Source organism: Leopardus geoffroyi, chromosome D3, assembly GCF_018350155.1.
Source record: "Leopardus geoffroyi isolate Oge1 chromosome D3, O.geoffroyi_Oge1_pat1.0, whole genome shotgun sequence".
Taxonomy (NCBI): domain Eukaryota; kingdom Metazoa; phylum Chordata; class Mammalia; order Carnivora; family Felidae; genus Leopardus; species Leopardus geoffroyi.
The window spans coordinates 12,310,107-12,326,652 of NC_059339.1; the positions used below are offsets into that span (position 1 = coordinate 12,310,107).

At 51.1% G+C, this 16,546-nt stretch overlaps 3 long non-coding RNA genes across 4 annotated transcripts in view; 1 reads left to right on the plus strand and 2 right to left on the minus strand.

Moving 5' to 3' along the window:
* LOC123587651 overlaps positions 1 to 16,546 on the plus strand; it is a 221,188-nt gene that overhangs the window by 141,881 nt on the left and 62,761 nt on the right. The gene's annotated exons all lie outside the window — the stretch shown is intronic.
* LOC123587650 lies at positions 2,243 to 3,453 on the minus strand. Its single transcript, XR_006707446.1, has 2 exons — positions 3,158 to 3,453; positions 2,243 to 2,960 (listed from the first exon to the last, which is right to left on the minus strand). It is a non-coding gene; the product is annotated as an uncharacterized LOC123587650 (long non-coding RNA).
* LOC123587649 lies at positions 4,639 to 8,302 on the minus strand. 2 transcript variants are annotated; one of them, XR_006707444.1, is made up of 4 exons: positions 8,197 to 8,302; positions 6,525 to 6,605; positions 5,281 to 6,093; positions 4,639 to 4,975 (listed from the first exon to the last, which is right to left on the minus strand). It is a non-coding gene; the product is annotated as an uncharacterized LOC123587649 (long non-coding RNA). The 2 variants fall into 2 exon arrangements; XR_006707445.1 differs by lacking the exon at positions 6,525 to 6,605 and adding an exon at positions 6,799 to 6,878 and having other exon boundaries at positions 8,197 to 8,277.

The window sequence follows — 16,546 nt, forward strand, 5'->3', positions numbered from 1 at the left end:
GTTAAGGAGAGAGAGAGAGGCGAGCATCGGCCGACCATCTCCTCTATGCCTGGTGCTTTCACACATGTTGAAATAAGTGATCTTCCAAATCCACCTGAAGGAAGGCATTCTTCATGACCATTTCATTGACAAGAACACTGAGGCCAAGAGAGCTTAGTGGCCACCACCAAAGGGATTCTTAATACTGTGCGTGCGTGTCTACACCGTATGCCGAGGCCTAGGAACCCCTTCTCAGAGCAGTGCTTCAGGACTCACAAAACAAAACTACATAGGATTAGGGGCGCCTGGGTGGCTCGGTCAGTCGAGCATCTGACTCCGGGTCTAGTCATGATCTCACGGTTCGTGAGTTCGAGCCCCGCGTCGGGCTCTGTGCTGTCAGTGCAGAGCCCGCTTCAGATCCTCTGTCTCCCTCTTTGAGCCCCTCCCCCACTTGTGCTCTCGCCCCCCAAAAATATTTTGAAAAATGCATAGGATTAGTAAGGAAACCAACCAGACTGAAATACAGTCATCAAGTAAGAAATTGGTGCAGTGTTATTTGCGCTTCTAAATCAATTCTTTTTTAAAAAAAGTTTTATAAATGTTTATTTTTGAGAGAGAGAGAGAGATGCAGAGTGTGAGTGGGAAAGGGGCAGAGAGAGAGGGAGACACAGAATCCGAAGCAGGCTCCGGGCTCTGAGCTGTCAGCACAGAGCCCGACGCGGGGCTCGAACCCACGAACCGCGAGATCATGACCTGAGCCGAAGTCGGATGCTCAACCGACGGAGCCACCCAGGCGCCCCCCCCCCCACCGCCGCCTTTTTAAAATTTTTTTTTGCTAAATCAATTCTTGAAACGACAAGTCATAACAACCACGATGGCAGAGATGTCCTGTGACTAAGGAATTCGAAATTCTCTGTGACACCAGTGAGGTAGTAGGCCAGGATCTGTGATTTGTACTGGTGACAAGGTCGTGGGGACGGACGGTCCATCCTGCCATGCGTCTGTTGCCTGCCTTCGTCATGGAAAGAAATTGCACTTTGATGTTCGTGATAACGAAGATGTGATATATTTTCTTCCCGATCGAGGTCACAGATGCCCTGAGTTGTATCCACGGAGCCCTTGGGGGTCTGGGGCCCCAGAGCGAGACCCTCTGAGCTGGGAGAAGCATGGCAGGCTGGGCTGGGCTCCAGAGATCCACACTCGCCACTGTGAGGTGGCCCCCGGCTCCTCACATCCTGTCCTCTGGCTTTGTCCCCAAGTGAACCAGTTAGCCTGACTGCTGGCTGGGAGGGCAGGGCGGCCTTTGAAGCCATGCCTCTCTTTGATGTGCACATTCCGTCAAGGCCCTTCCTCGAGTTGGGCAAATCTCCGTTGCCCGCTGCAAACCCTCCCTTCGTGAACATCCCCCCCACCCTCCCGCCCCCGAAACAGTCCAAAGACCTCTCTCACACGGTTTCTGTTAGTTTTATGGTTTTTGTTTTTCCGACCCAGTAAACCGGCGGCCTGGGGGGGGCTGGACTTTCAGACAGAACTTTAGACTTTGGAGAACGACGTCGTTTTCAGAGACGTCTTCATTCCAGGCCGGGCTTAAGAAACAGAGTGGCTTCGCTTAAGGAAACCATACACACGATTCAAATAGAGCGGCACGATGACCGAGCCACGAGGGTTCTCAGACGTACACGGGGTTGGATTGAAACTCCTTGCTCTGTGGCTCTGGGGAAGTCACATACACTTGCTGAACAGAGAAGAGAGAGAAACCGAGGCAGGCTCAGAAAGGGCCCTGACTGGGTACCTGGCACTGTATTAGCCATTTACAGGTGTTTCCTCGAACCTTCCCAACAGCCCCCAAACAGCCCTACTTTTTCCCAATGAGAAACCTAAGGTCAGAGAAGTGATACGGCTTTTCCCAGGTCACACGGCATGAATGGCGGAACCCAGGCCGCGCTGAGCCTTAACGCTCCGCGGAAGCAAAGCCCCGGAGATCGCTCTGGGAGGCAGGGGACTGTCCCTTCCAAGGCAGGACTCCAAATAGTCCCACTCCCAGTGGGCTGACCGTGGCAGCTGCTCCTCCAGGATAAGAGTCAACATGGGCGGGGCATCTGGGTGGCTCAGCCGGTTAAGCAGCCGACTCCTGATTTCGGCTCAGGTCATGATCTCACGGTTCATGGGTTCGAGCCCCACGTCCGGCTCTGTGCTGACAGTGCGGAGCCTGCTTGGGATTCTCTCTCTCTCTCTCTCTCTCTCTCAAAATAAAGAAATAAACTTAAAAACAAGTTTTTTTTTTTTTTTTAAAGTCAACATCGGCTACTCGCAAAGATGACACGAGGGAAGGGCTCCAGGATCTTCGAACAGGCTGAAGAAGGAGGGGCAGTGGGGGCCTAACCCATTGGAAGAGGCAGCTTTCTGCCGACCCAGCAGATGCTCCAGGGCTGGCTGGGCTGCAGGGATGACACAGGGTTGTGGCTTATGTCCACGCCGATGCGGAGGCTGCAAGACAAGACAGCCGTTGCCCGGGATGTGCTCTGACAGCTACCCGCATCACAGGAGCGTGACCGTATCTTCAGCACCACCTTCCTGTTGCCAAGACTCTGTGAACTTGAACTCCCGGGACCCCCGCATCACGCTTCTGTGGCCTCCCGGGACCAGGCTTGGGGCCCGACCTCCCACGCAAGGAGATGAGCTTTGCCTGTCCCCTGGCCTCTCTTGCAACCCGGAGCTCACATCTGCAGCCCATCTGGCGGGGCTGGGGAGCACGGTCCAGCATCAAGGGGAAGGAAGCCTCTCTGTGGGTATTTCAGGCCTGGCCTGGACAGCCTGACCCGCCTCCTGGGCCAAGATCAGTGGAGAAACTCAGCCCAGAGGGCTGCTTGACAGAGAGGCTTCTGGCCTTGACTTTCAGATTCCTGAGTCATCTCTCCTTGGGCCCATCCTCAGCCTGACTTCCTTGCAGGGGCCTTTGATGAACAGATGAGATAATGGATCTGCTTTGAAAAAGATAAAATGCTGAACAAAAGGTTGTGCTGGCCACAGCAATGGGTGTGATGGGCGGGCTAAGCCTTGAACTTCCTTCCTGTCCCAGGGCGAAGAGGGCTTCCAAACTCCACATATCCGGGGCAGCCAGCTTGCCCGGTGACCCCGCCCCTTCCCACCCCCATTAGAGCGAGTCGCATCCACGAACCGGCGGAATCATCAAAGAGGGATGATCGGTTTGGCCGGCGTTTGAATTTGCCCATTTTACAGATGAGGAGACCGAGGCAAGGAGGACTTAAAGAACGGGCTCAAGATCGGACAGCTACGTGGTACCGGCCCAGGCTTTGGACCCAGGCTTACTCACTCGAAACCCTGACCGGACCCCAGGCATTTAGTTAAAACGTCTTCAGCTGGAAGAAAATACAACAGAACCATGGCAACAACAAACATGCGATTTTGCAAAAATGTCCGTGTCGGCTCCTCCAAACCTGTATTAAAGATGACGCCCCCCACCCCCCACCCCGCCCTGCAGCTGGGGCTTTTGGCGTGAGTTGTACCAAGCGGACGTCCCACCGCAGAAGGAGGAGAGATTGTAGGATCGCACACGTGGGAGGAACGCCAACGACTATGTAGGGCCAGCAACCCCCTCCACCGCAGCTACGCCAAGAGGCTGTCCGGCCGATGCTTGGACGCTCACGGACATCCTGCAAAGCGGCTTACGCTATTCCCAGACAGCTCACCTTTGGACAAACTGACAGAATCTGTTAGCACAGAAAAAGTTCTCTTCCTGGAAGAGCATCTGGAAATGCGTGAAAGAGGGATGGGGCTCTCACACGGTATCAGCAAAACGTCTGAACCAACCTATGTATCTCCAAACAGGGCAATCAATATGTGCATAAAACGTAGTACAATTAACCCTTGAACAACGTGGGGGTCAGGGGGGACTGCCTCCTGGTGCAGCCGACAATCTGCACGTAACTGTGGATCCCTGAAAATGTAACCACTGAAAGCCGACCGTTGACTGGAAGGCCCTCCAGATCACAAAAGTAGGTGGTATTGTATCGCATGTTGTATATGTGCTACGTAATATACGCCACATTCTTACAACGAAGCAAGCTGCAGGAAAGACAACATCGTTGAGCCAATCCTAAGGAACCTGGCTGTGCTCCTTGAAGAAAATCTCACTTAAAGGGGACCTGCACACCGCATACCCGTGTTGTTCGAGGATCAACCGTATCATCCTTCGACGGAATATTATATAGTCGTGAAAAAGAATACGCTAAGTCTAGCTGCCCAGTCTCTCCGTAACCCCAGCCACCCACACGTACTGTCGTGAATTCAGAATGCAGATCCTCGTTTTCGTAGGAGTTTTACAGACTGTATGTGAATTCTGAAAAACATACGGGGCCTCTCGGGGGGTTTCAGTTTCTTAAATGGGCTACGGATCACTTCGTGATCAGCATTTTCTCTCTCTGCCACGGTTTTGAAAGATCCCCCTGTGGACACACAGACCTCTGTTTCATCTACTTTGATTGCGATCTTTTTAAAAAATTTTTCTTTCGTTTATTCATTTTTGAGAGAGAGAGACAGAGTGTGAGCAGGGGAGGGGCAGAGAGAGAGGAAGACACAGGCTCGAGGCTCTGAGCTGTCAGCACAGAGCCTGACGTGGGGTTTGGACTCATGAACCACAAGATCTTGACCTGAGCCGAAGTAGGATGCTTAACTGACTGAGCCACCCAATTTGTGGGTGTCCCGATTATGCTCTTAAAACATGCGCGTGCACAGAATTACCTGTGTCCAGTCCCCTGTTGGTGGGCATCTAAGTCGATGCCGATAAAAGTTCTATAGTGGACATACTTGGATAGGTCTCCTTGGCCACACGTGTGAGGCTTTCTCCAGGGATGATGCCTTCGTTCCCCACGAAGTGACATGTATGTCTTTCTCCTAATAAGCAAGGGCGTCCAGAGTGGAATCCAGTCTTCCAACTGTGGCCTCGTCAGACTAGAACCTGCTCTGTGCCCCTTTCCTAGGCATAGAGAACACAAGGCAAACGTTCCACCCACCCCCACCCCCGCCTCGTCAGGGTTTATGACCTCATGCAGGAGAATGACAGTAAGAGAATATTCCAGGCTGTTAAGTAAACATAAGCGTGCAGTGTTTTGTGATGAAGAACGGGGGCAATGAGAGCAAGGACGGGGGACCTAGCCTAGCCTGGTTCGGGGAAGGCTTCCTGGAGGAAGTGACGATTAACTGTGTTCCAAAGGTTGGGTGAGTAGAGAAGCATTTCAGCAGAGGAGACCTAGAGATGTAAGAGAATGAGTACGGTCCTACCTCAGGACTTTTGCACATGCTTTTCCCTCTGGTTGGAATGTTTCCCATCCGGTTTCTTTGGTGAGATCTTTGGAGATTGGCAGCCCCCCCTCATTTATGATCCCTGTGGTCCTGTCTGCCTCCTCACATCACCAGGTCCTATTATCTGACCGCCGAATGCCGTGTTGGTTCCAGCAAGGAAGAGCAGAGGGTGGGAGGTGGCTCTGGCGTGGCCTCCAGCCCCGGCCAACAGAACCCCTGTCAAGGCAGAGACTCTGGAGCCACACTGCTTGGGTTCAAATCCCAGGTCTTCTACTTTCCAGCTTCGTGACCTCAGGACAGTGAATTCCCAATCCGAGCAGGCTGTTAGGAAAAAAGGATGAAAATACTCTCTAACCCTGAGAGTTATAGCAAGGACTCAATGAGGAAATGCATGTAACACAGTTAGCTTAGGGCCCCGAACACGGTGAGCACTCAATCGGTGGTGGCAAAAATAATAACAGTGATAACAGTAATGACGTGGGCTGCTGCTTAAAGGAGTAAAAGGAAGTGGGCACTCTCCCCGGGAATGAGGAAGGAGAACTTCCCATGAGACAGCTCCAGACTGTCCCCAGAGACAAGGTGGGCAATTCCTGATGACTGATGACCTTGAGGCCCAGCCACCTTTCCTGGGAGCCTTTCGCCTTGAACCCAAGGGGGTGCCTCTCCAGCCGGACTGTGGGCGTAGAGCTAAGTAAATACTTCATCATCGATCAGCCCCCATGGTCCAGATGTTTCCCTAGAGGCTCAGATGGGGGTGAGTGGGAGGTCCCGTCCAGGTCTCGCTAGCTGTGCCTGCAGAAAAGGTGTAAGAGGAGGCGGGGTGGGATACATCTCAGCCCTGCGCCTTGGGACCCCTGGCCTCTGTTGTCACGATTGGACACCTCGTAACTCCTGACTGATGTAGGCGGGGAGACCTGATATGGTAGGTCCTTGGGACCTCTGAATCAGTAAGAACAAAAGTGTATCGTTGATACACTTTTAATAAATACCATGCACCGGGGCGCCTGGGTGGCTCAGTCGGTTAAGCATCCAACTTCGGCTCAGGTCATGATCTCGCGGTTCACGAGTTCAAGCCCCGCGTCGGGCTCTGTGCCGTCGGCTCAGAGCCTGGAGCCTGCTTCGGATTCTGTGTCTCCCCCTCTCTCTGCCCCTCCCCTGCTCTCTCTCTCTCTCTCTCAAAAATAAATAAACATTAAAAAAAAGTAAATAATAATGGTAAATACCTGGCACCATACTAATCATATATCATCTCGCCAAAAACTTTCTACGGCTCTGCAGTGTGGGTCCTACTTTACCTCCATTTTCTAGAGTGGGGAAACTGAGGTTCAGAGAGGTGAAGTCATTTCCCCAAGGCCTGTTTGGTCAGCTGCAAACGCAGGCTCTTATCATTTAGGTACTTAGAACAATCCTTTTCCCCTCTACTGCCTGTCTCTTAGCAGCTGGGATCTTGGGACAGGGACCTCAACCCCCGTGTGCCTTAGTTTCTAGAGACATTACCTCTTACTGTCGCAGAAAGGATCAAAACCGGTTAGTGGGTGCCCGAGGCTCATGTCAGTACCTGCGTGGCCACAACGATGCTGTGGGGGGATTATCTGAATGATGAATGTATTTCTTCGTCGGTGTTTGTTGGTCATTTTATTTTTTTATTTTGTGAACGGTCCCTTCATGGAGTTCCCTCACTAGATTGGCATTTTGATAAGGTGTGTTTTTTTTGTTTTTGTTTTTGAAGACTGGACAAACTTTGTGACAAAGGACATATTGGTACTCAGCACCAGGCCCCCACCCCACGAGCATGGGATGGGGATTGATCACAGGGGCTACGTCAGGCTTTGACTCCCCGCAGCCTTCAAGGACCAAGGGGGTGGCTTCCACACTGGGAGACCAGCAGACAGACTCCAGGGGAACAGGGAATCAGGAGTTCACACGAGAATTAAACGAGATTCCCCTCTCAGTGGACCACCCGGACTCATCGAAAAGAGCCAAGGTCTTCGAGGAGAAGATCTGTCTCCCTTCTATTACTGAAGAGGCCTGAACTCCCAAGGGGCCTCTGCCAGGGTCGGGGGGGGGGGGGGGGCTGACTTCCTGCCTGGGACCTTTCCAAACCTTCCTCTTGAACCCTGGCCCGACCAGCTCTCCTTTCCCGCTCTCCGGTCCCTCCATGCCCCCCTGCTGTGGGCCCTGCCCCGGATCCTGGCAACATCCTGTTCTTCCCTTGAACGAAACTCCCCCTCCAGCTTCCCAGCGCGATAGGAATCTTAAAGAAATGCTTCCTGTCTCTTGACCACCTTATCGCCCATTCCTCCCGAATGGCTGACGTTCAAGAAACACACAGGCAGCCCTGCACTCCCTTCTAATTTTAAACCTGCCCTCTGAAGCTCTCTCCTCTTCCTTCTTAAGGTTCCGGGAAAGGCCAGGGGGTGTCAGAGGTCTCTGGTGACCCGCTGAGTCAGCAGAGACTGAAGGTCTCCTCCAGTTCCCAGGGAAGGAGTCTGGAGCTGGGGGATCCTGGGTGAGGCCACTCACGGGCCCGGGCCCCGGCAAGCCTGATGTTCTAGGGGCAGCAGATGCTTACGTAGGGTATCTTTCCTGATCTCATAAACGACGTTAGGAATAAAGGCCGCGCAGGGGTATCCGAGTGGCTCGGCTGGGTAGGGATGGGACTCTTGATTTCAGCTTAGGTCATCGTTTCGTGGCTGGTGGGTTTGAGCCCCGCTGACAGCACGGAGCCTGCGTGGGATTTCGCTCTCTTCCTCTCTCTCTTCCCCTGCCCCCCTCCTCTCTGTCTCTCTCTCAAAATAATCATAATAATCATAATAATAAAACAATGAGTGGGGTAGAGATACTCAAACACGTGTATCATGTAAGGAGCCAGGAAAAACTCGGGCACAGACATACCGGATGGTCCTTTGACTCGTGCAATACTGTGTGGCACAGGCCCCAACATCCAGGCATTCACGTTTGCTGGCAGAATCCGACCACTCTTGGTCCTTGGGAGGCTGACTTCCGGCCGCGTCACGTGACCCAGTCAGGCCCCGCCAGTGAGCGCGCGGCTGGCCAGTGATTGGCTGCGGAGGAAGACGTGACGCAAGTCGGCCCGTTTGGGACCAACGGAAAGCGGAGGCTGAGGCTGACTTTTCTGAACTTGGGGCAGAGTCCCCCTTTCCGGCGGACGGAGCCGTCGGGCCGCTGACGTCCCTGTCGGGCTGGAGCCTACGGGAGGGGAAGCGGAGCCGGGATCCAGAAAGGACAAGCAGAAGACCTGACCTCACCTGATTCCTCGAGTCTCTCTCTGAGGCCAGTTTTTATTTATTTATTTATTTATTTATTTATTTATTTATTTATTAAAAAAAATTTTTTTTAATGTTTGTTTATTTTTGAGAGAGAGACAGAGCAGGTGCAGGGGAGGGGCAGAGAGGCAGAGAGAGACGGAGACACAGAATCCAAAGCGGGCTCCAGGCTCCGAGCTGTCCGCACAGAGCCCGACGCGGGGCTCGAACTCACAAACCGTGAGATCATGACCTGAGCTGAAGTCAGATGCTTACCTGGCTGGGCCACCCAGGCTCCCCCGAAGCCAGTTTTCTTCTTGGAATTTTCAGTCATCTGAGCCAATAAAATCCCTTTGTCTTTAGTTTTCTGTTGCTTGTAACCACAGACAATGGTCACCTCCCTCCCGCCCCCCCCCCCCCAACACACACACCCGCACACAAGCATACACAGCAAGGTGGGGAGAAAAAAGAAAAACGTGTACTGAGCCTGTATCACGTGCCAGCTTTCGGAGCGAAAGATCGTTAGTCCCATTTGACGGATCAAAACCCCGAAGCTCAGAGAGGGTAAGAGGCCTACCTAAAGTCACACAGCCAGGAGGTTGTAGAGACCAGATTTCTTTTTTTTTTTTTTTTTTTTCAACGTTTATTTATTTTTGGGACAGAGAGAGACAGAGCATGAACGGGGGAGGGGCAGAGAGAGAGGGAGACACAGAATCGGAAGCAGGCTCCAGGCTCCGAGCCATCAGCCCAGAGCCCGACGCGGGGCTCGAACTCACGGACCGCGAGATCGTGACCTGGCTGAAGTCGGACGCTCAACCGACTGCGCCACCCAGGCGCCCCGAGACCAGATTTCAATCCAGGTGTGCCTACATCAAAGTTCTCACTTTTTTGCGGAAGGCTGAGCTGCGTTTAAAAGAAGATGAGGGAGGTCTTCTAGCCGAGACTGTGGGAAGTGAGTTTGGCCACCGTAATTAACTGCAAGGCTTCTGTGTACCGCGTCCCTCGAGCGATGCCCGTTCAGGCCCTTCTTGGCCTTTCCTGATCTTGCCATAGTTCTGTGAAACAGTAGAATCTCTTCTGTCTCTTCCTTCTCGGGAGTTTTCACTCGCTTCTCTTCCTCGGCTCGCCTCCAGCCCGGGGATGTCCGGCGGTTCACCCTTCGTCGACTCCTCGGCTCTTAACGTGCCTCTTCCCTAAGCCTCAGACCCATAAACACCTACGTGCGTCTCCTCACATCTGCTCCTGGATGTCCCCTAGGCACCTTGAGCTCGGGACGTCCAAAATGAAGCTTCTCACCTGCCCCCAAACCTGCACATGCCCCTCTGTTTTCCAGCTCCTCCGTGGCATGATCAGCCATCCGCTCAATCAAACTAGAAAAATCTTGGAGTCCTGTTCAACCTCATCTCGTCCTGCACGCGCCCCACCTGATCCATCGTGCAGTCCCGTGACTTTTACTTCCCACGTAATCCCCGAGCTCGCCCTTGCACTCCGTTCCGGTGAGCACCAGCACGTGGGGGGAGAAATGATGGCGTGCCTCCTGCTTTTCGGAAACCAGACCTGGGCAGCACCTTGTGGGCACCAGGATCTAACACAGAGCTGGATATTGTTGTCCGTGCTGCTATCTTCTCGTGCTGGTGATATCTCATAATCGACCCGACTACAGGCTCGTGGAGTTTACCCTCATGAGATACAAACTCTTTCTTGACCAGACCATGGGGTGTGTGTGTGTGTGTGTGTGTGTGTGTGTATCTACACACGTATGTCTGTGTGCATATGTGTTCGTGGGTTTCCTTCCTTTTTTATTTTATTTTATTTTTTTGGAGAGAGAGAGAGAGCTTCAGTGGTAGAGGGAGAGAGAGAATCCCAAGCGGGCTCCACACCGAGCATGGAGCCCGATGTGGGGCTCGGTCTTATGATCTTGAGATCGCGACCCAAGCGGAAATCAAGTCAGACGCCTAATGACTGAGCAAGCCAGGCGCCCCTGTGGGTTTCCTTCTTGACACTTATTCCTATCCCCCTCCATTTACAGAATCCACAAGATATGGAGAATCCCACAGGATGTTTCTCTCTGCAAACCCCCAAACTTGTTTCTTTCACTGGGTCATGGTTAGTGTCATTTCCATAGCCTAGCACTCCTGTGCTACGTACGAGACGAGTTACCTCTGCTGAAAGTCGAACGCAACATCGAGATTTACCGGAAGGACCATGGCAAGGCTTAAATAAGGATCTGCCTGCAAAGCACTTAACCCGTACCTGGCACACAGAAGCATCTAGTACCTCCTAGGACTGTGGTAATCATTATTACCACTCTTATAAGGAAGAGGCTCTTTTTATTATTCTCATGTTCTTTCTGGGTCATGTCCTTAAAATTTCACTTCTTGATAAATGATTACAGACAGCTCAGACAGAGCAGTTCCCTTTTCATCCTGAAAATGAGCACCACCTCCTTAATTAGCAGCCGCTGGGAATATCACAGCGTTGTTCTCTCACTGTTTATATTAACAGCTTTCATTCATCACACATAAGATAATAGACATCGCATCGCACCACACCACGTGCGGAGAAAAAAAACACTCGAGTTAATTTGGTCTGAGTACATGTCTGCACCCTCCGAGGAAATGCTCAGAACGGAAACTAGTTAAGCCTCTCTTTCTTTATACCGTCTGGAAGTTGAGCAGCGGCTCCCTGAAAAAGGTCTAAGAGACGGGCACTCACTTTAATTGTGTTCCTGTCGTGGAACAGTGACTTAGCCAGAGTTAATGTTTGCGCCTGCTTCACCAGCTTGGAAACTGAGGCTCAGAGGGACCAAACCAGCTGTCCGAGTTGACAGAACTGGTCACTCCCCATGCAAAGCAGTCGGCGCCATGGGTGAATGGTTGTTTGTGGGGATTACGTAAAATAACACAGGCAAAGTGCTTACAGCAGAAGCGACCCCAGAGGACGCGTTGTGTATGTGCTGGTCATCGTGCCCTGGAAATGAAAAAAAAAAACAAAACAATTGTGGATGTTCTGCCTCGTCCTTTTTTTTTATTAAATTTTTTTTTCAACGTTTATTTATTTTTGGGACAGAGAGAGACAGAGCATGAACGGCGGAGGGGCAGAGAGAGAGGGAGACACAGAATCGGAAACAGGCTCCAGGCTCTGAGCCATCAGCCCAGAGCCTGATGCGGGGCTCGAACTCACGGACCGCGAGATCGTGACCTGAGCTGAAGTCGGACGCTTAACCGACTGCGCCACCCAGGCGCCCCTGCCTCGTCCTTTTTTAACAGCTGTCTGGGATTCTGAGGCGGGGGCCAGCATGCTATGGGTTCCTGGCTAACTCCCGCTCCCCGCCTGTTTTTGTAAATAAAGTTTTATTGGCACACGACCACACCCATTCGTTTGCACATCGTCTGTGGCTGCTTTCACAATAGAAGGGTAGAATCGAGCAGTTGTGGTTGCAACAGAAAAGCTAGATGTCCGCCAAAGTCTAAAATATGGACTCCACAGCCCTTGACAAATATTTTGCTGACTTTTATTCCTTTGTTCTACACAACAGACATTCAGATTGAGTCCTTTTTTTTTTGTAATTACCTCCGTATCCATGCATATTTGTACATTCATGCCAACGTAGCCGTAGGATATATTCTTAGGTGTTGCCTTGCTGAGACAGGTAAAAAGCAGGAGGTTTCTGAGAACAGAGCTTTTAAAGTGTTGTGGTCCCCCGCAGAATTGGCACCTGACCTTTGTTGTTTGGGAAGGAGAAGTAGCTGCGAGTCAGCTTTGGGGCTTTCAGAGTTCTTCACTCATAGCTGCAACGACTCGAACACAAAATCAGAGCAACTCAGTATCCCCGGACCATATTTGCGTCACAGTTTGTACGCAACAGTGTGGTGACAGACGTTTTGCATGCGTCTGCCTTGGGCCGGGTAACAGCGCTACAAAATCGCCCAGAACTTAATGTTTAGTGCAGTGGATTCTGAACGGGTTTGAGTCTTGATGTTCTTTGGCAACTCGGGAAAGCTACGGAATACTGTCCCTTAAGCTGCACATTCACGTAAAATTTTGCAGGGTTTCAAAGGATTGACAGTTTTCCCCAAAGCCCTTCCATTGACTTTCATCCATAAGCTCTTGGGTTAAGAATCACTTCTCTAAGGGAGAGACTAAGCCATAAAGAGCCAAATAGTATAAAGTATCACAAATGTGTGTTTGAAGTACACACCACCTACAGTGGCTGTGTAAGAAGTGAGAAAGTCAACATTGCTTTGTGGGAGAGCATGGAGTTGGGGAGGTCGGGGAAGGGTCCTCATAGGAAATGGGTCTTGAAGGATGTGTAGGAGTTCTCTGGGCTGTCTAGAAATAAGGGAGGCAATTTCATCAAGGAAAAATCAGTTGGGGTAGGAGGAGCTCTGAGAAGGTCTTAATGTTGATGCCTGAAAGTCTGGACTGTTTCCGGTTTGTCAACTGACTCCGGAAGGCAAGGGCAAATGTCTTAGCCTCAGCCCTCCCTCCCATCCGCCCTGCTCCCCCATGCCCTCATCACACGAGGAGCAGAGCAGAACTCACTCCCTTTTAAAAGTTGTCTGGAATCCAGAAATAAAAGGCTACACATGAATAAAATATCATCACCAACGCTAAAGAGGTCCAGTTCTCTGGTTTCGCTTTTCATGTCTGAAGTTTATCTCCACCCCCCCCCCCCCCCCCCCCCCGCAGCCTGTGTGGTCAGAGTTACAGTAGCAACGTGTCTGTCTTTTTCTCTTCATTCCCTTCTTGAGAATTAGTAGTCATGTCAAGAAAGCGCTAAGAAGGCTTCCTGGTCATTCCGCTTCTCTGAAGTGCATGGTGCCCACGCGTGCACACACGCGCGTGTGTGCATGTGTGTGTACACGTGCACGTCTCCTAAAAACCAAAACACTCTGGGTGGTTGAATTTTGGAGGATGAATGCATTGCCCTAACACATTGGAAAGCACAGAACTGGTTCTAAAGGCGTGACTCGTGGGTTACTGATAAAGAGTTCGGGCCGACGCTTAGGTTCAAATCCTACCTCATCCACTGAGCTGGTTTCTTAGAACTTCCATAACAAATGACCAGAAACTGGGGCGCCTGATACAACAGAAATTCCCTTACAGTTCAGGGCTGCAGACGTCTGAAATCAAGTGTTGGCAGGGTTAGCTCCTTCCAGAGGGGTTAGCTCCTTCCATGCCCCTCTCCTAGTTTCTGACGGTTGCTGGCGACCTTTGACATTCCTTGACCTACAAACACATCGCTCCCAATTTCTGCCTTCATCTTTCCATGGTGTTCCCCTCTGTGTCTGTGCCTCCAATCTCCCTTCCCCTTATAAGGACGCTAGTCATTGGATTTAGGACCTTCCTAAGTCGAGGATAATCCCCCCTGGAAATATTTAATCACATCTGCAAAGATCCTGTTTTTAAATAAGTTTGCATTTTCAGGCTCTGGGTGGACATGTCTTTTGGGGGCCACCATTCAGCCCGCGATAGCCACATACTCCCCGAGTGCCCCTGGATGTGTTCCTTCCCCACTGCTGAGCCTCAGAGGTGCTCTCCTCTGGAAGTCGGGGCTGCTGGTAGGACTTCACTTGACAGTGTAAGATAATGCGTGTAAAACCCACCTCGCCAAGCCCAGCACCCTCGAGGCGCAAACACAAAGGGCGGTGCTGTTATTCATAGTAACAAGACTGATATCAGCGTTGCTGTCTCTCAACCAGGAGCTCTGACACGCAGAGGGTGGGGCAGCGCGACCTCAAACATCTGGATGACAAGATCGTGGTGCTTTCCGGCTCCGGCTGTTTGACATCCCGTAGACCCCAGAAGCAGATGACGGAATGTCAACATGAGGGACTACCCTCTTCCTTTTCCCCCAGACGCGGTTTGGCAGGTCGACTGAGCCTCCGTCTCGTGGACCCCTGCCACCGAAGACACACGCTGTGTTTTTTCAAAGTCAGTTACCAATGATTCCCATTGACTAGGTGGCTGCCTTGAGATGGTGTTAAATATACACATAGTCTAGAGGCCCCTCTAAAGGGACGGGCCGGGAATGGCATGAACCCGGGGGTCACGCAGAACTACGGGTTTGAATCTCAGTAGTGCTCCTTGGGAGCTGAGAGCCTCTGAGCAAATCTTTACACCCCTTTGGCCCCTCACTTTCCTCTTCCTCAGCCTGGAACCAATTATGCCTCTTGCAAGGTTATTCTTACCATTAGCTGAAATGATATATGATATATATTACATACCACGTATTAAATACTACATATCATATGTTATATATTACATATTATATGGTATATATTATATATTACATATTATATGTATATATTATGTTGTATAAACAACACATAATATAAAGTATATATTATTATAATATATAAAAGTATATCTATGGTTTCTATATGCTGCAAGCACTCGGTAAGGTTGGCATCATTATTATAATCACTATTCATAGTAAATTACGCAGCGTATTGGTTCAGATGATTTGTATGGAAAGTTGGTGAATTCTGTCGCACCCCCATAGCGGACCGTTTTGCTAGGCAATTGAATTGACAGTCCCCAGGCACTTGTGGCTAGAAAATACAGATTCAAGCCCTGCTTCCCCTCTCCCGGCTATGTGACTTCCCCTCTCTGAGTTTCAGTGACTGCCTCTATAAAATGGAGCTAATAAAACCCTCTCTTTTTTATGAAACCAGGCTCCTCTGGGGCTTAACAGAAGCCTCTGTTCATCCTTGTCCAGTCAACAACTACGTACTGAGCCCTTACTAAGGTGCAGGCCTCGGCCAAGGATGGGAGCCGTGGTGAGCACAAGACAAGATTCGTTCTTGCTCTCAGGGCGCTTGTAGTTTGGAGAGTGTATCGTAAGCGATGAGGGAATCTATCAATGTAACGGCCTCTTCTTCTCATTCATGCCTTTTCCTCTGATAGATGAATGCAGGTGGGAGTGCATCCTACGAGGCTTTTTCAAATTTGGCCTGACTTGGGGCAGGGCTTGTGTCCTACTGGATGTGAGTGCATGTGGCTGGCGGATGCTCCCGCAGCCCCGGCCTCCTTGCCTGCCCCTCCCCCACCCAACCAGCAGCATTCCTGGTTTCGGGGTCGGGGGGGGGGGCGGGGGGCATTTTCCAGACTCTGGAAAACCGCTGCGAACCCAGAGCTTCTGCTTTGTAGGAATCTGGGCTTCCGGGTTTCAAAAACTCCAAGCCCTCTGAATTGCACGCTTAAAAACGCTTAAAATAGCAAATTCCGTGTTATATATATTTTATCAGAATAAAAAGAACGTTGAAAAAAAAAAATTCGAAGCCCTGACATACTCTGGGCAAAATATTTCTTCCAGAAACAGAAGACTGGAAGGCATGGGGGAGGGGGGTGATTTGTGGGCGAGCTGGCATGCTTTGCCTCAGAGCTGGGCAGTAGAAAGAGGCTCCAGAGCTTTCCGTGACGGCCGTGTCCCTGCTGTGGGCTCGCAGGATGGAAATCCAGCCTCCAGAGGAGCTTAGAGAACAGAAGGAAGAGAAAGCCTGTGCCTCCCCCAGGCAGGCAAGGCATCTGGAGTGAAAAATCGGAGATGCTCGTTGTCCGCTGCCCAGCGTCAACTTGCAAGGCTCTGAGAACATCGCCTCCTCGAGTTTTAGGCCCTGGGCACTTCTCTAAGAAAACCCTCTTCATCGTGGTAAAATACGTGTAACATAAAATCAACCATTGTAACCATTTTTGACTGTACAAATCGGTGACATCAATTACGCTGACCTGACGATGTTGTGCAACCATCGTTTCCCGTTTCCCAACTTTGCCATCACCGGAAACAGACGCTCTGCAAACATGTGGCAGTCATTCCTGATTCTCCCCCTCGCCTTGCCCCTGGTAACCTCTTACCTACTTTGCGTCTGCATGAATCCACCAGCTCTAGATATTTCGAGTAAGTGGAAGCATGCAAAGATCTGTCTTTTGGTGTGCTAGCTTGACGTTCTCGAAATTCACGCGTGTTGTAGCAT